The sequence below is a fragment of the Myiozetetes cayanensis genome, unplaced genomic scaffold, assembly GCF_022539395.1.
Source record: "Myiozetetes cayanensis isolate MyiCay16 unplaced genomic scaffold, myiCay2020 scf6-25, whole genome shotgun sequence".
In the NCBI taxonomy this organism is placed as follows: domain Eukaryota; kingdom Metazoa; phylum Chordata; class Aves; order Passeriformes; family Tyrannidae; genus Myiozetetes; species Myiozetetes cayanensis.
Genome location: NW_026087853.1, coordinates 58463072 through 58488245, shown reverse-complemented (window position 1 = coordinate 58488245; position 25174 = coordinate 58463072). Strand labels below are relative to the sequence as shown.

The following is a 25174-nucleotide window of genomic DNA, read 5'->3' as shown; positions in this document are numbered from 1 at the left end:
CCGCGGGGCCCCGAAGCGGCTCCCGGGCCCGCGGGCGGGGGAGCGGGCCCGGCCGCGGCCGTGGCTGCGCTGCTGCTGCTGCTCGGGGTCGTCGTCGCCCTCCTGCCGAGCGCCCGCGCCGAGCCGGGTAAGGAGCGCGGGGGGCGCGGGGAGAGCGCGGTGGCGGCGGCGCCGCTGTCGCGACAGCGGTGACAGCGACAGCGGCAGTCGCCGCCCTGCCCGCGGGGACGGCGCGGCTCTGCGGGGATGCTCGGGCTTGCCCTGCTGCCTCCCGACGAGCAGCCTCACCTGCTGCAGTGGCGCGGGGGGTCCCCCCGCCTGCCCGAGCCGCGCACGGGCGACGTGAAATTCCCGACAGCGGGAATCTGCCCTGTGCCCGGCGCTGCCGGGAGCGGGGAACAGCCCGGCGCTTCTCTTTGTCTGCCGCATCTCTCCTTAGCCGCTCTCTCGAACAGAGGCTCCTCTGTGAGGAGGGGATGCTCGGGTTTCCTGCCTTTCCCTGAGGCAGCGGGGGCTGCCATCACCCCCCGGTCTGCCTGGCTGGAGCACAAATAACAGCTTTTCCTGTGGGACGGGATAGTTGGATTAGGTCTTGTTCCTTGCAGGGAAAGGGACGGGCAGAGGCTTTTGTTAACTGAAAGGATCATTTCTAGTGATTCTGTGTGTGTGTGTGTGTGTGTGGCGGGGAGGAGGGGAAGATAAGGAGGGGTTAGGAGAGGGCAAGCTGCGCTGAGATCTGAACACTACACCTCAAATGCAGCTGAGAGCTCCGACAATTTCTGGGTTATATTTTTCCTATTTCCCTTGACTTTTTGAGTCAGGCACTGTCCTGCGCTCTCCAGACTTCTTACAGCAGTCGATACACTCGGTGACCTCAATGCAGAAATGGTTACTGTTGCTGGCAGTTATTGTATGTGCCAGATAGAGATGCCAAATATAATTCTGAGGCTATGCTAAAATAATTGAAAGAGGCTAAAACTGATATATGGCTAGATTGATGCTATGGTTTTAAGGAAGGAGTAGGGATGTGAATCCACATTTTGAAGCTGTTAATATGTATGTGCAGTAATTGTATACAATTGATGCCAGTTTTATAGCCATAATATAATAAGGTTTCTCATTTGCAGGTCGTAGGTTGGTGGAACAGTGCCTCATACTGCATTACTTGTTCTGAGCATGTAAATACCACGGTTTGATTTATCTCTATAAGATAAATTGACCCGTGATCAGAGGAATGGCTAATTTTTTACCTTGGCTTGTCAAGTCAGTCTGGATTTCACAGGAACTCTGGTACCACATCTAAGTTATGAAATGTGTGTTCCCTCAGAGACAGCCAGGCTCTCAGAGCTGAGTTGCAAAAGCTGAGGTATTTCTGACAATGCAACAAGACACCTCTTCATGCTTGAGGGTGAGATTCAAGAGTAGAATGAAGTATATGAATATTCTGCTTCTTCCTTTGTGGTCTGTATGTCTTTAGGACACAGCAGTGATGTCACTTTTCAGTGAAGAAATCCAATAGGGTTAAAAACCGTATTTGTAGGTATGTCACAGCCAACACCTTGGGGGTAAAAAAAAAAAAAAAGAGATGGGAAGCCAAAATAGTGCCAAGCCAAAATACAAAATCCTGGTGTACATAAGCACACATAGTGTAACATACTGTCACCAACTGGCATTACTTGAGAATTTCACATTATCGGGTCGTTACATTAAGGTACTAAATGTAATCTGTTGTACTTCATAGCTTTGAGCTTTCCAGCTGAAATCACAAGTAAAACTTTGTTACTCCTACTCAGTGTTGATCAGTAGGTACGATTGCTGAGGTGCATAAATTGGATGTCAATCAACCTTAAAAGCTCTGTCTTCCACTGAGATGGAACACATGAAATGCTGTCTCCCATCGAAGGCGGGGGTAGAGCCATATTTTCAATCAAGAACATTATTTTTGTCTAAGGAGCTTAACCTTCTATATGTTTGATTTCTGTTCAGCCACTGTGGTTTTACAGATTCCTGTGATTATTATGGTAATGTGTACGGTTGACAGAGCACATCCACTGCCACGAAGTTCCAAGTGGTATTCCATGATGCATTGAACACTGGGAAGAGCATTTGTCATGCAGCGTTTTTACTAAAGCTTTCTCCACTGGGGCATGGAGAGAAAAGACAGAAGTTTTGCTCTGGTGTTAATGCTTCAGAAGACAACTCAAAAGTCTGCTGGTCCCCTACAAAATTTCCTACCCCTCAATAAGAATTCAACACAAAGGGCAGAGATCTCCTGGAGAAGAGATCCTGGCAGGATGAGGTGTTGGGGCTCCAAGGTGTTGGGAGATTGCTTTTCTTTCTGTTAGGGTTTCAGAGACAGACCTCAGTGCTGGTCAGTGCCTCGGGACACTTCCACCATCGACTGCAGAGTGATTAGGTTTCAAACAGCAGATAAGAAGCTTTATTTTTAATTTTAGAAGTATTTTCTGCTTCTTTAGCTGCATATATAGCAAACTGCTCAGTGATATGCAGAGTTAGATATTAATTTCAACAATACGTCACCCCCAGGACCACTGCTTGAATTCAGGTTGAAAATAAAATTACATTGTCCACCGTAATCAGAAGCACAGAACTGTGATTTCTCGGGGATTGTAGAATAACCAGTGCAAAAATTGAGGCGAACTGAATATATTTGTCAAGAAAGAGAAAAGTAATGCTCCAGAAATCGACTGAGGGAATGTGCAGGTTCCAGCCAGGTAAAACTCTCTCGTGAATCAGAGCCACGAACCCCGGGCAACTGTTTCCCCCTGGTGGAAGAAGAGAGAGGCAGTTTCTGAAGTGGATGTAACTTTGAAAGGCAGATATTGAAATCTGATTTGAACTTGGTGGAGCATCTCTGAGCCTGTCAATACATATGTCACCGTTGTTTGAGTGAACCAGAGGAAAAGGCACGTTGCTCACAGTTGTGTTGCTCAGGAGATTAATCAACTGATCAGAGAGACTGCAGGGGGGGGATTCTGGGCTAACAAAGTTTTAAGAAACATTAAAATATACCTTTTACACTTTCCATCATCCTCTGTGCTTGCTTGTGTACTCTGTTTGAATGATGAACTCGTCAGGGAAAGGTCCATTCCTTCCCGTGTTTGCTGAACACCAGCACAGTGAGATCTCACCTTAATTAGCGATGATTTCACAAACAATAACGACACCTCCAGCGCAGTGGCTGCTTCTCGCAGCTGGAGCTTCGACTGAACAACTCGGAGAGTGCTCCGTGCCAGCTGCTGAACTGCCAGTCCCCACCTCCTCCTCGGTGGATGGCAACCACCTGAGCGCTGACTCGATGCCTCTCAGCTCCCCGAAACTCCACGAGAAGCACCGGGATTGGCACATCTGGGATCGCACGGCTCAGCAGAACAGAACACGTGCAGGCATCTCAGATAGCCCCTGAAAGAACAGTGGGAAATTCAAGTTCTAACTCATGTTATTCCAAACAAAACAGGGATCGACAGCAAGGGCTGAAGGGTTAGGCCACCAGGAGCATGAAGAAGGTGCTTCTTTGTGAGGATTTGAGGCTTTGATGGGATATGCTTGGTGTAGATCCACCAGTCATGAGTTAACCTTCTTCCACTACATTCCTGGGTAATAAATAATTAGTTGATAATAAAGAATCTGGTTTTAGTATTCACATAGATAGCTAATACTTTAAATTCATATATACTGAAACCACTTTGATGGAACTGTTCTCTGTGGATTAAGACAAGTGAATATCTCGGAGTAGGTTGAAGGATATCCATGTTATGTTTGTAAGAAATACTGACTGGCTGTTTAAGATCTAGAGTTAGAGAAGAACTTATTTTCTGACATGTTCAGTCACCCTGTAGTGTATTGCACCCTCCTAGTCTTCACTGCATTGTTTTTTGAGCCTTTCACACTCACTTGAGGTCAGGTCTATGAACAAAAGGAAGGGAACTGTGAGTAATTTTCTGTTTGTGGTATTTTCCTACTCATGTGGGAATGGTTGTTTCTGCTGCAGTAAATACTGATGACATTTGCATATTAATATAGGCTTTAATGTCAAAACATGTCAACATTTAATTAAAAAAAAAAAAAAGAGCATTTCAGTGATTGTTTCCTGTTCTCACTCCCTTCTCTGAGTCCAAGGAAGGAACTACTGCACTTACTGAACTAATCTGTCTTTTATGGCCAATCCTGAGGGCCATGGGTGAGGCACTGCCTTCCTACCAGCAAGGTGGGTAGCACTGGTGCGTTTTGGACACAGGGCATTTCTCAGCTATAACACCCCATAGGAAAACATTCCCAGTGAGGATATTTAGTTAGAAGAAGCAGAGGATATGGGGGAAACAATGTACAGCTCACACAGAGCAGTTTGCTGCTGAAGTATTTGTAGTGTTCTTGGCACAGTTTTGAAAACCCAACAGGGTCTTCCCTCCTTTCCCTTCTCCCTCCTTAAACATAACTTTCAGTAATTCCAGATTTGAAAAAGGGCTATGACAAAGGGTCTGGAAAAGAAGCCATTAAGAGAAAAGCCCAGTCTTTGACCTGATATTTTGGTGGCAGTCCTAAATACATGCAGAAGGGTATAAAGGGAACACCTGCACCTCATAATGTGGAAAGGCCAGTAATGTTCTTAGGATCTGAAATGGAGAAATTATGCCAGTAGGTGTCTGAAGGGCACCTTTGAACAGAGATGATGCTTTTAAGGTCTTCTCAAAAGCACAAATAAGTGACTTGGTTTGGCTCCTCCATTTTATAAAAGAGGAGTTATCGCAGAAAATGGAAAATCTGAAGATGTAAGTACTGCGGGCCCCACTTGGGTGACAGGAAATGATGATGTTATTAACATTTAAATGACAATTACTTTTGCAGGTATGAGGTATATACAGTGTGTGTAGCAAAGTGTGACACTCATGATATTACTGCTTGATCTGGATGTTAAATTGGGGGAAACTGCTTTCTGTGTTCTGGACGCAGGAGTAAGGAAGAAAAAGTGAAAGAACATTCAAAGAAGAGAACAATAAAAATCCAGACCCATAAGAAGCTGCCCCTTTCCTCATTTTGTCTACTGCACATCACTGTAGACCTGATACTATCTACAACACCTCGTCTAGCATTTAATCATCTGTTAGCAATACACCAATGTTCACCTTTCAAGGGAAATACCCCAGCTGATTCCTCCTGACTTTGAGTAGGAAGAACACACGGGAGAAATCAGGGGAAAAACTGTGCAAGACTTTAATCACAGAGAGTAAGTCTGGGCGTGTCCTGCGATTTTCAGGTGTTCCCATCATGTTTGGTGCATCAGCAGGGAAGCAGCTGTAGCTCTTCTTTTGCAGCTTCTCCTAAATTGCCTTCATGTGTGTGCATTTTCCTTGTTATGGTTAAAAAGCCTCTGTGTCCACTGTTGTGATTTTGGCTGCTCTCTAGGAGAGTCTTTTCTCGGGGTTCACCTACTGGTGCTGTGTTTCCCTAAATGCTCCTGCAGATGTGTGGTGATAACAAACTCCTGAAGGAAGCTGATATGAATTATAGTCCATCTGTGTACCAGGTAATAAAAGAGCAGCAGAGCTATCCTGCACCACTCTGCTGTTCAGTGATGTGATGATCTCACTGCAGTGCCTTTAGCTGGAAGTAAGTAAAATGCCTTCAGATAAATTGTTGCCCTGTGTTTGAGAAGTATGGATTTTGTAAGTTTAACCTGGTAGAGTTACTGCCTAGGATAACACAAAAAGATTGTTGCATAAATGTGTGTAACTTGCAAGGCCAAGAGAAAGATTTTTAAAAGACAAAAAGAAAGGCTGAACGTTTCAGTGCATGGAAATCAAAATGCCAAAAAGCAGATTGCAAAGGAAGAGGAGACAAAGATGTATCAGTTTTCTGTGGTATTTCTTGAACAATGAAATAACTGAGGCCAGCACAATGTTTTGGCAACCAGTGTAAAATGGTAAGGAAAGAGTTGAAATGTGGAAGTTTTATCTGTGGGAGTAGTTTCTTACCAAATAGTTGTTCTTTGTTTTGAAAATGGAAATTATTTAGCTTATGTGGTCTTCTTTGTCACTCAAGTTCTGAAAAACTGATTTAAAAGAAACCATTACAGACTTGCCTCGTTCTTTCTTTGTGTAGTTTTCTTCTAATCTGCTGAGTAGCTTTGGCAGATGAATAGGTCAGTGATGAAAAATTGGATTCCTATAGAGGTTGTGGCTAATTAAGAAAGGAAATGCATTTTTACAGTTTTCTGTCATTGTAGTATGTCTTTGATGTGACGTCTTTGAGCTGAAATTTTTAGGGGTGGCTTTAAGAAATGCTTAAAAGTGATGGTTTGGGTTTTATTTAGCATTCTAAAAGTACTTCTACGATCTTGTGGTAAAATGTCTTGGCTGAATGTTTTCAAGGCTGATACATGCTTGACTGTTGTAGCTGTCCAGTGTTCTCAGATGGGTTAGTCTGAATTTCCTGGTGCTTGTGTAGCTGCTGAATTAAATATTCACAAAAAACCCCTCTGTCCATTGTTGACTGGCAGTCCATAAACAGGCTAAGGCTTTGGCTCTCATAGTGGATAGCAACAGACATGTTTTCAAAGCTGCAACCTTCTGAATGTATTAAAATATATTTAATATATTCCCTGTGCAAGGCTTGGTATTGACAACGTGGTGCTATTTAAAAACAAATGTTTGACTTTACTGGAGAATTAGAGCTTGGGCTTTAAATTGTCTCCAGGCAGGGGTCTTTTCTGAATGAATAAGTGGGAGTGTTGATTAGACATTTTGTGAGGTGTTCTTTGTGGTTCTACTGCTATAAAAAAAAAGCATTATTTTCTATATCTACCATTTCTTTGGCTAATGAAACATCTATACAAAGCTTAGGGAGTCACATAACTAATATGAAATTACTGAGTTACTTTCAAAAAGAATTTTACCAGATTATCACCCAGCAAAAGCTCTTTATGTTTTACTGAAAAGCCATGGACAAAAATCCTGTTGACCAGCTGGGGTCACTCCTGGGCACATGCAGCTTTTCCTGCAGTCATCTTCTATCCAAAAGGGTAGTGCAAATTGGAGGAGGGTAGTTGGCCACAAGAAGGAGCAGAGAACATGGGAAAGTTTGTGTTGCTAAAACATTTCTAGGCATTTAGGTCCCAAAGGAGTCACTGATGTCAAATTTGCCTTCTGAATAACGTGAGCCATAAGTTTTCCCTTGGCTTTGGTGACTGATACGAGTGTGGCAGCTCTAGGCAACCTTTAAAAGAGTGTGAAATCTGACTGAAATTTTTGAGGGTCCGGGCAGTTCACCAGAATTACAGCTGAAGGACATTACTGTCATATTTGGAAATGTATAGAATTGAAAACTGAATCTGTACCACTGTGTTTTCTGGCCACCCTAACCTACCAGACTGAAGACCTCCAAAATCTCTTTTCCATGCACAGCTACTCTAATCCTGTGATCAAGTCACGCCTCTTGCTTTGAGTTCTCATAGGGTTCAGTCAAAGACATATTTTCCACAGTCTTTCATCATCCTTGTGAGTCCATTTTGAGGTCTTTCCAGCCTGATGTCCCTCTGAAACTGCAGCCTCCACAGCTGGTCTGCTATTCCTGCAGACTTAGCTGTGGTGGAGAGAAGCAAGATTAACAACCCCCGAAGCTCCAGTGCTTCTCCTACTCATGGAAGCTGCAGCCTGCTCAGTAGACATAACCCTTCACCACTGCTCCCCTCTGTAGGCACTCTTATCCACGAAATTGGTCTGTACTCTTCATTTCCAGATGTGTGGTCTGATACTTGGCTGCCTCTGCCCGTCTGCTTCATTGTTCATCACTTTCCCACTTGTGATCTGAGGACTTTTATCAGATGGTTTTGACCTCCTCCAGGCTACTGATAAAAATGTTGACTGCAAGGCTGAGAATCATTTCCCATGTGAGCCTACTTGAAGCACTGCTGCTCAATTTAATCATTTAAAATCTGTGGCATAGGCACCATATTAATTTTATATTTTATTAATCAAAATGTGAGATATGAAGTCAAATGCCTCATTGAAATCTAAGAATATTAGATCAAATTTATAGTCTGATCGAAACGTAAAATGAATTTAAAGTGATTCATTGCCCATAAAAATTCAATCCTGGGCATTAATTATTCCATCCTCCTTTTGCTTGTCATCAATCAAATCCTTTCTCTGCTAATCCAGTCCATCACCATCATCAATATCAAAATCTCTATCTGACAGTTCCCATTTTCCTTGTTTAAATGTCACAATATTACAGAACAAAGATAAATACTGTTCTTTGTTTGCTTTGTCTCCTAGCACATGCAATAAGGGGACAATCAGCAACTGAGGGGTGGGGGGGGAAAAAAAAAAAGCCTAATTCAAAACCAGTCAGTGCTGCTTCACAATCCCAGTCGCTGCCACAAAAATGGGTAGTTTAGGAACCCCAAAAACGTAGGTCTGGTGCACTCTCATTTCAGCTGGGAATGGAGCACAGCTGAAACTTGGCATCAATTTGTCAAGCCAAGTGCTGAGAGCTGTGCCCAGGGACGAGTTAAAGAGAGGAGGGGATTAGGGAAAGGGAAGAGGACGAGCATACCAAGCCTAATGGTCTTTCCAGCTGCAAACTGTCCAATATTCTTTGCTCTGTGGGCGTTTCAGGTGAAAATCCTGCCCTGGGCAGAGCCCACAGAAACTCTGCTGCTGGTTTTTTCATGTGGGAGATGTTTCAGTTGCTTTCTCTTCCCTCTGTGATGACTTTGGCTTCCTCGGTTTTGCGGCGTGCCTCAGGTAGGAGACTGGAATGGTGTCTTGATATGAATCTCCTTTTTGTCCTCTAAAGACCCCAAGTCAGCCACTGCAATTAATGAAACTCTTGGAATGCTGGAAGGGAAGTGCATATAATGCTTATCTGAAATTACACCACAGTCTTCCAAAACACTGCAGAACCCTCAGCCCTGTTAGATGGACTGGCTGGGCAGCGTGTGTTTTGTTGAAAAGCCAGCGGCTCATTTGAAAAATCAGTGATGAATTAAAAGTAATAGATAATGGGAACAGGGCTAAGATAATGGTGTGTGGAATATTCAAAGTTTATCAGATATTTTAATGTACCCAGTATTTTCAGTGTAACGCAGATAATTAAAATCAACCCAAAGAAATCATCTTACAGGGGCATATTCTCAGAATGAGATTTGTTTTCAACAATATTAACTTTAGGCTAAAATAATGTAGTGTAATGCAATGTGGGATCTGTGTAGGATAGATTTCTGTAGCTATTATTACAACCATCCAATCAAAGAAATCTCTCTGTATAATTTCTACAATTATTTAACTGCTAATTTGATTCTAAAATTGTCTTTCTAGGCAATTATTGCTGAAATCAATGCTATCTACTTGTGCACACACAGAGAAATTCTTAATATTGTAGCCTGGCTAAATTCGTGGAATTGATGTTGAGCTGCTTGAAATACTTGGGTATTTCCATGACTAATAATAATAATATGACTACTAATAAATTACTAATAATAAATAACTCTGTAGTTATTTATCTGTACCTTCTTAAAACTGGTTTCCCCCCTTCAATAGGTTGTTCCAGTAGATGTAATGGTTAGCCAGACAGCAGAGTGTGGAGTTACCTCCACTAGGTAAAGTGGTGTGGTACTGAGACATCTGTGCCTCTGACATTTTCAGGAACACCGTGAACTTAATTTCAGTTCAGAGTGGTGCACAGTTGTTGTTTTGATACTGTTAACTTCTCTTTGCAGAAGGAACAGAAAATTACAGTGATATGTGAATTCACTCATTGTTTTTTTTTTTTTAAATCTAAACGTATTTTGGTCGAGAGTAAAGATAAATATATTGATTCATCCTTCTCTTTTTGGGAAAAATTTGATTCTTTCTGTGGTCTCTCTTGATTCCTTTGCTCTTGTAGAAACTTAGTTTCAGAGTAATTAACTTGAAAATTGCATACATCTTACCTCACATCACCCACTAGTAAACTACCAGACAAAGAATAAGTCAAACTGTGTGTGTGAAAGCTGCAGTGAGCAGCAAATTCCACTTTTTTGGTATCTGGGCATTTCAGCATATCTTGACAGAAATAACATGGGTTTGTCTTTTAAGCACTGTGCAATATGTGCCTCTGCAAGCAAAGATTTATTAATTACAGGGCACCTCCCAAATATCAAAAGAATATAATTGTTTCTCTTCAATACTGTTTAAACACATTAAAAGGTAAAAAGAAAGACAGCAGTTACATAATGAAAAGTTATGCTCTTTTATTACTCTATTTCTGTGTAAAGTAAGTCTTAGCCCCAACAGGATAAAACTTAGCATCCTTTTGCTATTCCAGTACTCTTCCCAGTGATAATATTGACATTTATTCTTGTAAAGCAGCTGAAGGATTTCCATTTTAGCTGATTCCACAGCCTCTTTAGGGAAAATACTTTTCATGAATATTAGCACTGCACCTTTGATAATTTTCATGTCTAAAAGGGGGACGTAATCTCAATTTGGAGCAAAGAATATACTTTATTTGTTATCCATTTAATACAAGAGGATTCATATGGCTGAGGTGACAATATGATTTGGAAAACTTAGACTAAAGGGATTATGGATGAGTTCATTTTTTGTTCTTAAAGTGTGTACTGGCAGTGTTGATAGAGTGGCATTCAGGTGAGGTGTCTGGAGTAGGTTTTCGTCAACAGGGTATAACAGGGATTATTTTTACTTGCCAAGGTGCACATATCCCATTGTGTGGTAAAAAGTGTTCTTAGGAGTATTTTCAGGCTCGCTGGTTAAGCTATCTTTGCTAGAGAAAACATGTAGTATTCAAGAACAGAGATAATGAAGTCACTTAAATGTCTCCTGTGGATACCCTAGCACTTGTAAAGGTGTGGTTTTTTTCTTACTTTGCATTCTCTCAGCTGGGAAATCAGGATATTCTTCAGCTTCTTGAAGAAATAAGAGGTTCACATCCACCAGTCCACACTGAGCCTGTCCCCACAGCCTGGGCTCAGTGCCGGGGGCCACAGGTGGTACAGGCAGTGCCCAGAGTTCTCTGCATTCACAGATCTCGCTGTATTGAAAACCATTTCTTTACATATTTCTTGTGAAACAGTTCTCATGGGGTGGTTCTCTTGCTGTAAATTCAGAGGAGAGAGAGAGGACACCTCTCTGTTCTACTGTGACTTATTTCCTTACCTGCTCTTGCTTTTGCTGAGTTAATCTCAGTGTAAAACATCAAATTTTCATCTGCACTTTCTCTTACCTTGGGTCAACTCATTTTAGACAATCTGCGTGGTCCCAGTGCTACATCCCCACTAGAAGTTCACAGGGTTTGCCATCCCAGGGTAACAGCACTTTTTGGGAGGTTTTGCAGAAAAGAGGCAGTAGTGCTTGCCACCTGCAAGCCCTGATTGATGCTCTCTGAAGTCAGTGGTCCACCAAAGCCTGCCACCAGCAATGGTAATATCAAACACCTCCACAGGACCCAGAGAGGCTGCTCCTTGCTTGGCATCACGGTCTCCATTTTGTCCCTGTGTTTGTTCTTTCACTCAGGCAGAAACACGCTGTGCATTTCTAGATTGATGTATTTACCTAATTGCTTTTAATAGTTGTTTCTCTCAGGCCAGCTGATTTGTACACTTTCCTGAGCATTTAATTTGATTTCTACATTAATTCCATATCAGGGAGTAATTAGAATAGACAAAGAAGGAATAAGTAGGACTGAAGTTATGAAACAAAGCTGCCATGTGAATTTATTGCCTGTGGTTCTTTGGGACCCAGTCATCTGCTACAACTTCTTTTAATAGCTCCTTCTGACTTTAATGTGATCAAAACAAATGTAGCGTTTTGTTCTCGAGTTACATTTGGATTCTGCTGCTTAATTGTTGGCACAAAACCCCTTGGAAGGGGTGGGAGCACTGACCCCTGAAGCTTGGTATACCCAAACCTCTGGGGGTGTAGTGCAGAGCCTGCCTAAAGCCCTGGGATACGTGGTTGTCTTCCCTCAGGCAGTTCACCACCTGATGGTGCTGGCAGAAACCTGTTACAAAAAGTATTACTGACTTCTCTGGGGTTTTGTAAACGCATCGATTTTCAATACAGTTTGAAAGATAATACGTGAAAGAAACACTGGGTAACGTTTTGAAATATTTTGGCTGCTTTCCTAGGGAAACAAAACTTAAAGCCGTGGATTCTGCCTTTCTTTTCTCAGTTCGTTTGAAAGACTGATGAAGGCACAACCCTCCTCAGTAACTTTTTAATCCTTTGGCCACTCTCCATCAGGTTTGTCAGAGATAGAGCTGTCTGCTGTCTCAGGTTCTTCCTGCTTTCATAAAAATCTGTGCCTGCAAAGATGGAAAGGAGCTGATAAGGAGTGCTCTCCTGTTATCTTCTGTTCCCTGATGCTCCCAACCAGCAGCACAAGTGTGGGATGGAGCAGCTGCCTCAGGGGGCAGACAGGGAGACTCTGGCCCAGCATGGGGGAAGGATTGGGGTTTTTAGGGTACAGTGTGGGGCTGTGGGACTCGGAGGAGGGGATGTGGCTTCTGAGTGTGTGTGTGGAGCTCAGTTCCTGTGCTAGGACACCTTCCCCAGCAATCCCCAGTTTATTTTGGCACAGGAGCCCTGACCCTGGCAAACAAACCCAGGTTTGGTTGTGATGCTGAACAGGGAGCTGCTCCTGGGACTCAGGGAGACAGAATGTGATGACAAACATCTGTCCCCACTTGCAATGAGCCAACCACTATAAGTGCAGCTGGAAAGGCATTAAGCTCAGTTGTTGTTTCATTCAGCCGACACGAGGTACCAAGAAATACAAATTATCTCTTAAAAGGTCTGACCTATTTCTTCAGGCTTTTCTCATTTGAAACAAAAATCCTGTCAGCACTTGGTCTTGTTTACACAAACACATGTACACATGCAATAGTCCTCTTTTATTCCGTGTGCATTATCCTGCTGGGTGCTCACTTGCAGCTCTGGGTCCTCTATTTATCACTGTGGCAGTAATTGAAACTTTTCAGCAGTTTTCCACAGTGCTATTGTGAAAAAAAAAAAAACCCAAACCCCACAAAATCCCCTCAGTGCACATTTCAAAGACAAAAAATTATATTTTGCCTTCCAAGATATCTTACCGTCAAGATAGCAAATGCCAAACACTCAACAACTTTCTCAAAATAAGTGGTTTTTTGGTTTTGTTTGTTTGGGGTTTTTTGTTTGTTTGTGTTGTTTTTGTTTTTTTTTTTAAGGAACTATTCAGAAATTAAGTAGTATCAAATTTAAGGATAATCCCATGAAGAGGTGATGCAAATCACTGGTGCTCAGCCTTCTCTTTGGAGAGGCCAAAAAAAGAGGACACGTTGCAGTGTGGAGTTTTCAGATCAGTGATTTACATTATCACAAAGTGTGATTTAAGCTTTTATGGTAAAACAAGATGAAATTACCATAAACTTTGGTGCAAAAATAGCAATATGTTCCAGTTGCAACTATCAGAAAATGCTTAAAAGTAAATAGCAAGTTGGGGTTTTGGAAGATTCTCTCCGTGGCTCATCCCAGGTGCTGCCTCCTGGAATGAAACCAAAACCTGCTCATTACTGCCTGGTAGCTGGGTCAGGGCTCGTGAAGGTGTTCCTGGGGCTTCAAGAAAGAAAAGGGAGGATTCCAGTAATAAAATCCTCCCTATTTTGAATTTGCTGAGCTGTCCCTGTAATTCTCCTCAACCTAACGCAGCAATCTGTACTGTTACTCCCTGTGCCATGAGATGTTTTGGCTACTGGAGTACTACTACTCATTAGTGGGTATAATGTTGCAACTGAGATTTACATCAAAGCTTTGATGGGCTGAGGTTCTACAATATCCTATTTCTTTGCCACGTTTGTCCTTTTTTTGGCTTTTTGTCAGAGAAAATCCATACTTACAAGTACCCGAGGAGACCTCTAAGGCTCGGTTTTAAAAGTACCACAGGTAGTTCAGGTGGCAGCGCTCAGTAATTTTCAGTAGGTACCAGAGCACTGACTGATGAGCTGCAAAGGCATTTGGGTGCCTACAGCTGCAGATGGGAACCTGCAAGGTCCCTGGAGTAATTTGGGCACAGAAATTGCACTGCCTCTTCAAGGGGCTGGTGGCTTCTCGAGCGAGTAGGTGTTAGGCAGCGCTCAAAGCTGGCAGCTCCTGCGAGTCTCACGAGGCACTTACATGCCTCATTTGTAAACCTGCCCCTCAGGCACTTGTGATGAATTGTTCCAAGCGCTGTATTAGTTTCATGTTTGTTTTGTCATCCGTGCAGGCACTGGCCTCTCTGGTCTTGTTTGCAAGGTTACGTATTGCAGGTCATTCTTCCAGCAGCATTTGTTCAGCTCAAAGTATCTTTGCCTGCCTTTGGTGTTCAATACAAAGCACCAGCCCTTCATGTTGCTAATACCAAAGACTTAAAAATAGCTGGGACAAACCAACATTAATTTTGCAGTAGTTAGGTAGAGTTGATACAATATGCTCGAGTTGCTCGGTGCTGCCTGTGGGCAAAGACTGCTGCTTACTTCTCTGGCTGACCTGTGGCTCTTAAGATGCACAAATGCCCTTCTATAGGTAAAAGAATCTTTGCCCTATGCATGTACTCGTATGTATTTCATGCTGTTTCATATGGCAGTGGATGTTTTGGTAGCTAAGCTAGCATGTTAAGTAAAGGCATGTATTTGTATGTAAGTGTATTGCTTGTATGCAAATGTATGTGTTTTTCTAAATCTCTCCTTTTTTTCCCCTGTGTTTCTGTAAGGCCAGCATCTGTTTTTCTGAAGGTGGCAGCTTTAAAGCTGCTGTTTTCATGAATATTTGATCTAATATAAGGTGCCCGGCTCTGTGATTTATGTTAATGAATTAACAATCACTGCGGTTTCAGAAGATATGAAAGAAGTGGAAACTAGCTCTTCTCCTATATTTATTTCCTCAAATTTGTATTCACTCAACGATTTGCATCTGACTTGAGAGCCACCCACGCTGCTTCACACAGGTTGGTGTAGCTGCAGAGGGCTCTGCAGCAGAGCAGCGTCTCCTCCTCGCTCCCTGTGTGTGGGTGCACGTCTGCCTTTCACCCTGCACTGAGAAGCAAGGCTGTCCTCCCTGGTCTGGCCAAAAGGCTTACACCTCTGCAAGGCACTGATCTGGGGCACTGCATCAACCTGCCTGCAGGATTTCTTCACGTTTGCAGGGTATTTAACCTCATGCTGCTCCTTTACTTTTCCGGACTTTGTTCCAAAGTGCCCTTTAGCTCCTCCACACACAACAGCATTAGGGCGTCTGCCTGGTGAGAACTGGGCAGGAGTACTGGAAATGATCACACCTGTTTGTCCCCTCGCAGAATCGTCTTGAAAACTGGGAAGGATTGGGAAAGGCTTCCAGCTGCAGCTCCCTGCAGTGCCGGCTGCAGCACACATTACACACACACACACATCCAGGGCTGGTCTAGCTCTGAGGAAGGGCTGCTCCTGCCTATGGAATAAGCAGCAGCACTGCAGATGCTGCAGAGTTTCCTACCAGAGGTGTCAGAAACACTCTGCAAGTGTGATTTACCCAGTGCATGGCCAGAGAAAGGCTGTGCACGTTCCCTGTGTCGCCGCTCTCCTTGGTGCTCAGTAACGGAATTAATGTGACAGGAACACAGGAATGGTGACATGTTTGTTAGGGGAGATGGTTGTTTTTTTTGTTTATCCTGTCTGCTCAACTCTCTGATGATCACCATCACCATCCTTGGCCTTTTCTTCGTGAGGAGGAAGCACATTAAAATTCTTCTACCCGAAAAAAGATGAGCAAAGGGAGATTTTGGAAGTCACGAATTACCACTCATGGAAGCGATCAAAGCAGTGAACAGAGAATCACTACTGGCTATATTAACTTATTTGTATTTATTTATTACATATCTCTCTAAACCTGGGCTTTTTACTACTAATTCACCTGCTGCTGATGGGGGCAAAGCCGCCTTTGCTGCTTTGAGTTTAATCTAGAGTAGTTTTCCTTTTCTCTTCCACTCAGATTCCCAAATTCATCTATGGGTATTTTATCTATCCAGGCAATGTAGCTCCTATATCAGGTGCTCAGGAATAAAATGGGAACATCTTCTGGCACCACAAAACTGGTTTTTGCTCCCTCTCCCCAGAGATGCTTTCTCTGGTGATGACAGCATTTTCAAGTGAGAAAATATATGCCTTCCACTAGCTGAAAGCAGAGCCAATTTATTTCAGGGACACGGGGCATTTTTTAATTAATCTTTTCCATAAATGTTGACATTGCATTACATGATTGAGAACATGGGAAACTAAACTCAGAAGCTCAGGGTTGTTTTCCAATTATTATTTTGCAAACATAAGTGAGAGACTACACGAAGGTTCTCGAAGAACGCCTTCTGTTATGCCAAGTTGGCATTTTTTTAATCAAACCTCTTTGAATTTATTTCATAAACTCAATTTATTCTGGCATTTCTAATAGTTGGGAAAGTACTGAATTCTTAGACAGTTATTGTAAAATATAATATTAAGGTAGGCTGCTACTCATCCTCAGAAAACATATTCAATTCTGCTGGATTAGGGTTTGCAGAGTTGTCAAACTGTGTGAACAGACTTTAAATCTTGATAGTGAACAAGATACATTGAGCAGAGTCTGTCACTCAGCAGTGAAATGGAGTCAGCATTTTATTACTTGTAGCACTGAAACTAATTTAATGATTAACAGAATTAACAGAAAAACCCAATTATATCAAATTGCTATGGCAGATATTTGGACTGAAAGTGGGGTGTAATAAACTCACATTCATTTCAAAATGGAAAACTGTGTAGTGCAGGGCTAATCATTAATTTTTTTTTGCATATTTAATGAGTTCATTTCTAAATACAGCTACGAAATCTCTTACTGATTTCATTGCAGTGCTGATTCCCCTCACCTTCAGTGTACTCACTGTGTTATTATAGTGTCATTTATGATAGGAGTAGTATTACACTAATGCCTCAAGGTGTGCACTGATACTGGTACTATTTTTAACAGTTCAGTGCATTAGGAATTCTGACCTTGACGCACACCTGGTAATTTTTTTTGTCGTGACATACGATACCTGTTTTTGTTCTTGCCTCTTTGAACCTCTCAGAGAGGCTGTTCCTCAGGGCAACACCTGGATGGGCTCAGGGAGGAGGTGGAATAAGTGGAATTAATACCAAAATCCCGTGCATCTTCCCACCAGCTGAAGTGTGCCCAGTGTGGGGAGTTTCTGCATTGCAAGCAGAATTCATTTGCTATTAATTTACTGAAAAGGGCTAAATATTGCTGATCAAGGCTGGAGAAGCCTCCATGTTACTGTTTTTATTGAATTGCTGTGGACAGCACTCCAGTTTGGTCCTAGCACTGCTGTGTGATGCATCATGATTTACTAACTATGGTCTGCTTTGCATGTTTAGCAGAATTGCCTGTTACAGAAATTAAATAAGTGAACTATTATAGAACTATATATGTTGATAGTTAGGTGATGAGGTGACTGGATTTTAAATTGCAAAGGTAGCCAGTACAACTTACAGCTCACACTAAACTGCACTAGTTGTGACCAAGATAAAGATTTTAACAGCTGCTTAGATAACTCATGTTTTTTTCTTGCTTGTGTAGTACTACCAGATAGCATTTCAAATTGTGGAGCAGCATAATTTAACTAGATCTGTCTTAAAGACTTCCGTTTCTTGTCACCTATAACTCATCATTTCATTGAAAATGAAAGTAGTGTTTTATTTGAGTTGTCACATGTGGAAGTAGATAAGGATCATTCTATAGCTAGTAGTTTAAAATATTTGTTTAACAGTTTAGATTTTGTTTAGTGTACTGCTTAGTACGTGCATTTCCTAGGAAATTTATGGTGGCCTGACCAGTAGGGTTGTAAAATGTGAAGTGATGTATTTAATGCATTGGAACTGTACTATAAATTTTTATCCTTCTATGATTCACCCACCCCTTTGTGGACATATATTTGGAAAGAAGAAATGCCATTACCTTAATGTACAACATTCTGACCTGAGAACCGTTTGGTGGTGAGGGGAAGCTGTTGCTGCTGTTGGTTTTTATATTAATAAAAGCATAACCAGAGTAATGGCACTGACATGGCAGTGAGGCTGCAAGGAGAACGAGTACTCTGGATATAGATAGGCTGATGCTGCTTTTGAATTCTTACAGAATAGTCTCTGATTTCATAGTCTCTTTTCCTACTTGTTTTGTTTGTTTTGGTTTTTTTTTTTAAGCCCTTGAAAGTTTATATCTGTTTCAGCAAATAATGGATCGTGAACTAGGAATGAACCAGGGCTGTTATCAGAGAGACCGCTGTTCTCACTTGTGGGGTTTTGGAAGATGTGATTTTTTTTTTGCTGTGGAGAATAAATACAAGAAGGGAAAGGGTTCTTGGGACAAGGCAGCTGAGATAGGCTTGGTGCTTTTGAAAGTAAAGAGTGAGCATAAGAGAGTTTGTTCACGATGCTAATGCAGAATAATTTAAACCAAATTTGAGTCTACTCTGAGTGTCTAGTTTGAGAAATCGAAGGCCCGATTTAGAATATGTGTTGAGAAGAGGGAGTTTTGACAATGCTGCCAAATTCTAACAGGCCTTTAGAATGAGTGAATTGTCATTTTTCAGAGGCTTGTAACAAGTAGATTTGGCTGGATAATCATAGGGACAGTAAATGACACATTTCAGTATTTCACACCCCTGCTCAAAAGCATCTGTAAGCTTCTATTTCTCAAAGAAAGAGCCACTGTAATTTTAAGAGGACAGGATGGCAAATTTCACCCTTAATTTTGTTTTCTTAAAAAAAATAAATAAAATTCAGCAACTTCAGCTACAGGAGTCCCTACCAGTGATGCTTCTGACATGGCACCACCTGTCACATTGACTGGGCTCTGATCAAAGCTGTAGATGAGATCTGGGAGATGAACTCGCATGTACCAGTCCAGCACATCAGCAGTGGGGGTATTTCTTGCCTTTTAAAGTCTTCAACTGGTTATGACTCACGATGCTTTATTAAAAGGATTTCACAGCATTAGCTCCCCTTTTAGAGGGAGATTTTCATTTCCCTCTAAACGAGCTGCCAAGGAGGTTACCTGGTGGGATGCAGTGCGGTAAAAGTATTTCAGTCTTGAAATGGCAATAAATATTTACAGCCATTTCTCTGGAGCTCTTTAGTATTGATAAAATGAACAGCTCTAATTACAGAATATTTGTTGAGGCTGGGATGACTCAGCCACTGGTGCAGTAAAGAGAGGAACAGAAGTGCTGTCCTTCCCTCCTAGGAAGATGCTCCTCCTGTGGTTTCGTGGCATCACAAATGCAGTTGTGATCTGGGCTGCCCCTCACCGATGGACCTTCCTGGTGCTCCAAAAGCTCTCATCAGCCCTCTTTGAAAATGCATTAATATGCTGGGAAAGTTAGGTGGTATTTACCTTTATGTCTAGTTCATAGTGGACAAGTCTCCTGTGGCAGTTTGCTGTACTCAGATTAGATTGTTTTCCTTCGTTATTGAAATAAAAATCTGAATATCACCTGCAGCACTTGCAGTGGTAACACTAATGCCTAGCAGGGCATCTGCTCAACTGCAGATCATGCTGTGGAGAAGTGTGTGTAATAATCTCTTCCAGTTAGTTTGAGGTTTGAAGGGAGTGGTAGGTGAATACCGCTCTTGACCTGGATTTCTGGGATAATGAACCCCAGGAGAATAGGCCTGTAGAATTTTAGAAGGGTGGCATTGGTGGATTTTATAGAAATCAAACTTCTCTTTGAAATCTCTGCAGCTCAGCAGAGAGCACTCTGTAAATTCCTATAGGGTCATTTAAGGGTTCTATAGATAGAAAACTCTGTTGAACTCTTTAACTAGGAGGGTGGTCAAATGCTCCAGCTTTGCCCAGGTGAACATTGTGCCTTCTCCAAGTGATGCACCAGCCACCAGAGCTGCTGCTCTGCAGCAAAACCAAGGCCACAAATTTGTGGAGACCTGAGATTACCAAATACATTTTTCCCTCCAAAGCATGGGGAGAGAGAGTAAAGATTTTCCAGGAAGGTAACAGTGGAATAAAAAACATCAGGGTTTCCACGAAATGAATGCACCTGTGGGAAACAGGCTTTGTGGATGTGACCAAATTGTACAGCATTATAAATACAATTTATAGACGTCTCTGTTGTAAGAGTTGAGAAATCAGAAACCTGAATCTGAAGCACGAAATTGTTCCATTAAACTCCATTAGGCATCCTAATTAAGCAGGTCAGCTCATTTCAGACTTTAAATTTATAACAGCACACCTAAAAGCCTTTGCAGAATTGGAGGTCACCTGCAAAACAAAATGACCCAGTCTACGAAACTTAAAATCACAGAATCGCTGCAAAGACGAGAATCTCTCCTTAGCAGTTTGTGAAATTAATACCAAAATTATATTTAACGTGCCTGTTTATGGTCTGCTTCCTTCCCAGAAGGCAACACTCAGGTCCTGCATCAGAGCAGAGGATTTAAGTCAGGCACATGTGGTGTGCTTGTGGTGCACTGGGAGTTGTCATTGGTGCTGCCCCTGGGAGTGTTTGACCCCATCCTGCCACCAAGCCCTTCCTCACGTGTGGGGACAAAGGGAACAGGATCTGAGCTGGAAACCCAGGGTTCCCTGATGGGTATTTGGAATGTGGAGCAGGTTGGAGGTATGTTTTTAGAACTGCTGGAATGAAACAGAGATCTGAGACTGGGCATATGTGATTATATTATCATGGACTCGGCTTTTATACGTGATTAGACCAAACAAAGGTGGAGTTTTATAGTACAGCTCCAAAAGTAATCAGTGTGGGCATTCAGATTCAGTCTTTCAACACTACTAGTGGTTTAGCTCAAGTTGCCTTGCATCCTGTGCAGCTACCTGGAGGTAAAATTTGGGCTTGCAGCTCCATTTTCACCATCCATCCACAAATCAGAATTATTCCACAGGACAATTAAGTAAGGTTCTAATTTACAAAGGAGGTATCCCCATGTGATCTGGCTAAGAGCATTAGAATTAAAGGCAGCTCTGAAAATTTATATTTACAAGCTCTGACAATGGAGCAGTTAAATAAGACACAGTTTATTGTGTCAGTCATTAATGTAGAAAAACCTGAACTGTTTCCTAATGATTCCAACACAGGTCATTACATAGAGTGATGCAGTAGCATGTAAAAACTACTATCAGCAAAACTGAGAAGGGAGGCAAGTAGATGTTATTGCTGCCTTGCAATAAATTGGCTTTGCACAGCTCAAGGTATTTTGTGATGCTGCTCACAGGATTCAGCACACAGCCACTTACGGGCACCCACTCTGAAGGGTCTCCAAAGTTTTAGTTTTAAGTACAATTCATTGCTAATGTGAGTGATCTTCTCAGGAGGCAAAGCACCTGTGTTGTGTTGATTTTTTTTGTGTGTACTGCAGTTTCCTGGAGCTGTTAATTCCAGTGGCAGCAGTGAGCAGTACCTGTGGTTTGTCATTGCCACAGACTCTTACCCTTGCTCTGGTAGCTCTCCTCCACTGCACAGCAGTGGTCTGCTTGGTCAAAACCTATTCTTTACTGATACTGCACTGATAGCACACTTGACCTGACTGAACACTTCCATTGTCATTTTTCTTGGCTTCTGCATCTCCTTCTGTCCTGCTATTGTCCTTTGGACGCCAGGTGATATCAAGGGGTTTGCACCCTGCAGGTCTCCCTGCTCCAGGGTCATTGAAGTAATCTCCCTCTGGTATCTTGCTTCCAGTCTTGAGTTTCCTCAAGAGGCAAATGCTCCTTGACAGGATAAAATATGTCAGTGGTAATTCTTAAATCAACCGAAACATTGAATCAGTCGGTGTGCGGGAACAAAATTACGTGAATGGTCAGAAGAACTCCAGTAGACAACAGAGGAAACACGAGGCGATGCTGACCATCACAGGCAATCCTGCAGCCTTAACAGGCTGTCCCTTTCAAGCTGCAGCACGAATTTCTCCAGCTAGACTTATTTTGAAAAGGCAACATCGTGCTGTGGACTCCATTAATACTTCAGATTCATCAGGGGTTTTCATTGTGTACACCTGAAAGGTTCCAATTTCACATTAGAAATAAAATACAGCTATTTGCCAGTGACAGCTGATGGAGTTATTATTGGCCAGGACTGATTACCCTGCAGCCAGGCACAGTGTGAGCACCTTGCTATAGCCTTGTCATTCTCTATCTCTTACAAACACATTCCTTTGCTGCTGTTGCCCCTCTGTGAATCAGGCCTGGCTGCACCAGTCAACCTGCTGGCTGTGTAAACACGCCTTGGGCTCTGAAGTTGAGACCATTCCCATAGCTCCACTTTTCTCCTCTTTTCTTCCTCAGTCTGTCAATAGCTACTGTACTGCTTCAGCTTTAGTTAGAGCTGGCTGAGTCACACCTGTCACTTGTTATTTACTTGTTCCAAGCCAGTGTGTGTTCTCAGATGAACTGCTGGCAGCAGGAAAATTCGACTAACGTGGTTGCGGGCAGAAATGTTGAAACTTTCAGTGCACTTAACGAGATGTCCTCTGAAAAGACTGATGGAACTTGTTAACTGTTTCATGCAACCCAAAATCGCATTTTTCTCAGGTAATTTACACATTATTTCACAATGTTTGCTGGCTTTAGTGTGAGCGTGGAGAGATGGGGGGCAATCATTTTATAGCTTACTCAGAGCTTGGTAAATCCTTGATAGTACTTGGCTGTCCTTCCCCAGTGGTGGAGAATCTTTTTTAACCACAGCTGTATTTGAGTTGATATCTTCTGGGAGTAAATCAGTACAGAACCTCAAACTTCATGCAAAGGTGATAATAAGACATTTCATCTTGTTTTTGTGAAATGTCCTATAGATGCTGTAGCCTGATTTGGTCTCAAGTTACTCTCAGAGCACTGTAGAAGATGTAGCAGATCCTCCTTATAGACAAAGGAAATCCTAATTTGATCACCTGACATCACTCAACATCTGTAGTGAATCCTTTTCCATTAGTAGGTACATTTACACTCTAATACGTCAATTGTTTTTAGATTTTTGTTACAAATAAAATAAATTGCAAGAAAATCTGATGCACTTAAGTGAGAAATGGAACAATTTATAAATATGTTCCATATAAATATGAATTACATAAATTATAGTGTAGTTGTGGAAGAGCAAGAAAAGCCTAAGAAATTCCGTGTTCAAATGCTTTATGTGAAATTTAAAAAAAAAATCCAGTGTTGGAAATGGGACAGGAAAAATGTATAAAAGCTGGACCCTCAAAATGAAGTTGAACTGTGTTTAGCAATCTCACTAAACCAGCCCATAAGAACAGTCTGTTATAATCTTAGGTCATTGCTTCTATTTAAATACTCATACTATGGAATAGCTTAACTGTTACATTTCTTGGCCTCATTCTGTATTTTATTTTATACATCTATGTATTTGTTTTCAGTGTGATCTTGTTAAGGGTGTTCCAATCACTGGAAACGCTCAGTGTTTCAAATGCACTTTCTGAGTCCTAAGCTTTGTCTAGGTAGAAAAAAATACTACTGTGTCCTGTCTACCACCTTTTTTTTTTTTTTTTGTGAATTAGCTTTACTAAAAATCATTTGCTATCTGAAGGACCATCTCCTAGACTAGCTGTTCTCATACCTTATAAACTGACAGAAGCAGTGCATCTTCTGGAGGTTAACTCAGGAGTTATCAGGGAAGAACATCTGATCAGGGTAGGCACAGCCCACTAAATCAGCCCTGCAAGCACTCAACAACAGGAGAAAAATAGAGGTGGGTTGTGTGGAGGAAAAAAAAAATAAAAACCCTTTGAATGTAATGGAGAGGGAGCAGAGAGAACTGGTGTAAGAAATCTGGGCTGTAAAGAAAAACATGGAGCTGGTGATCCATTTCTGTCTGGGTAGCCTGACAAATTCACTGCTCTGGACAAAAAGCTCAGAGCTTCTCCTGCTGCCAACATAAGGTAGAAAGATCCATTATTGTAGTGTCTGAGAGGGTATCACCTAATGCTGCTCTTGCATTTGTTGCCTGTAACAGTAATTTTGATAATGTAGAGAGGTTAGAAGGATGAATCAGTGCTTGGTAACAGACCAAGCATTTTATTTATTGGTCCTAGCTCATGAGTCCTTTCACAACTTTACTTTCATCTCACAGACGAGTTTTTCCATGGTATGACTAACAGGCTTCTCCACCCCACTGCGGATACACCCCAGTGCACCACATAATGCAGATTTTCTGACTGGATGATGATTATGTACTAGCCTGGGGACAGAAACGGAGCTATAAGTCCTTTGGGAAAGACTGACAAAATGTAACCAATATCTAATCTTTTCATTATAGAGCTGCTGATGTAGCTCTAGTGACACATCTACCAGCTTGCTGGCTGTCGCCTATTAGGCAACTTCCCACTCACCAGCCACCCGAGGTGTTAATCTGTGCTCATGGGACGTAGTAAGTCTGTGTTAGCACAACTTTTTGGCTCTCATGGTCTTTTATTGCTGTAGAATTTTTTTCCTGCACAGCACAGATAAACACAAATTTAGTCTATCTACCGGTGTTATTTTGTGACGTGCGTAGAGTCGTTAATTTTCAGACGGTATTTGCCCGTGGGGAGGCCTTGTGAGTAGAAGGGCAGCCTAAACCAGTTCAGTGGCATCATAAAGCTTCCACTTACCTATGGGCTACTTCTTTTACAAGCTTTAAGTTGACAGGAGACTTGAAAGAATTCACTGGCTTTGCTTTCTTTCTTGCCCCTTCTAAAGAATGCCTTGAGAGCGCTGTGACTGAATGGCTGGAAGCGAGGATGAGTTACGGTTCCCCCTCTGCCCCAAACAGGCCCACCCTGCTGCACAACTGATCTTTATGGCTGGTGGGGTCCAGACTCATAACTCAGTTCTTTCCATTGCCATCTGCAAGGCTTGCCTGGGCTGGAAGGGGAGAAAATTCACAGCTCTTTGCCCAGAAGGGCTTACTGGATAAAAGGATTTTCTTAGCCATGGAATTGGAGTAAATCCTGGCTGCGGTACTTGAGTAGCACTTGATGGCAAGCCCGGCGTGGCTGTGGTCACTTTGTACCCTCAGGCAAGGGAGAAGGGGGACAGAAGGGGAAGGAAGATCTGCATCTTCTTGTCAGGAATGTTGATTCCATTCAGTAGCATCTGCAGCTCTTATTCAGGAACGA

At 42.2% G+C, this 25174-nt stretch overlaps 1 protein-coding gene across 1 annotated transcript in view; it reads left to right on the top strand.

Annotated features, from left to right (window-relative positions):
• The window catches only part of KIAA1549L (KIAA1549 like), a 123062-nt gene continuing 97888 nt past the window's right edge, over window positions 1–25174 (top strand). The window contains exon 1 of the mRNA XM_050335314.1: window positions 1–127. The gene's annotated coding sequence lies outside the window, so the exon portion shown is untranslated. The remainder of the gene's footprint in view (window positions 128–25174) is intronic.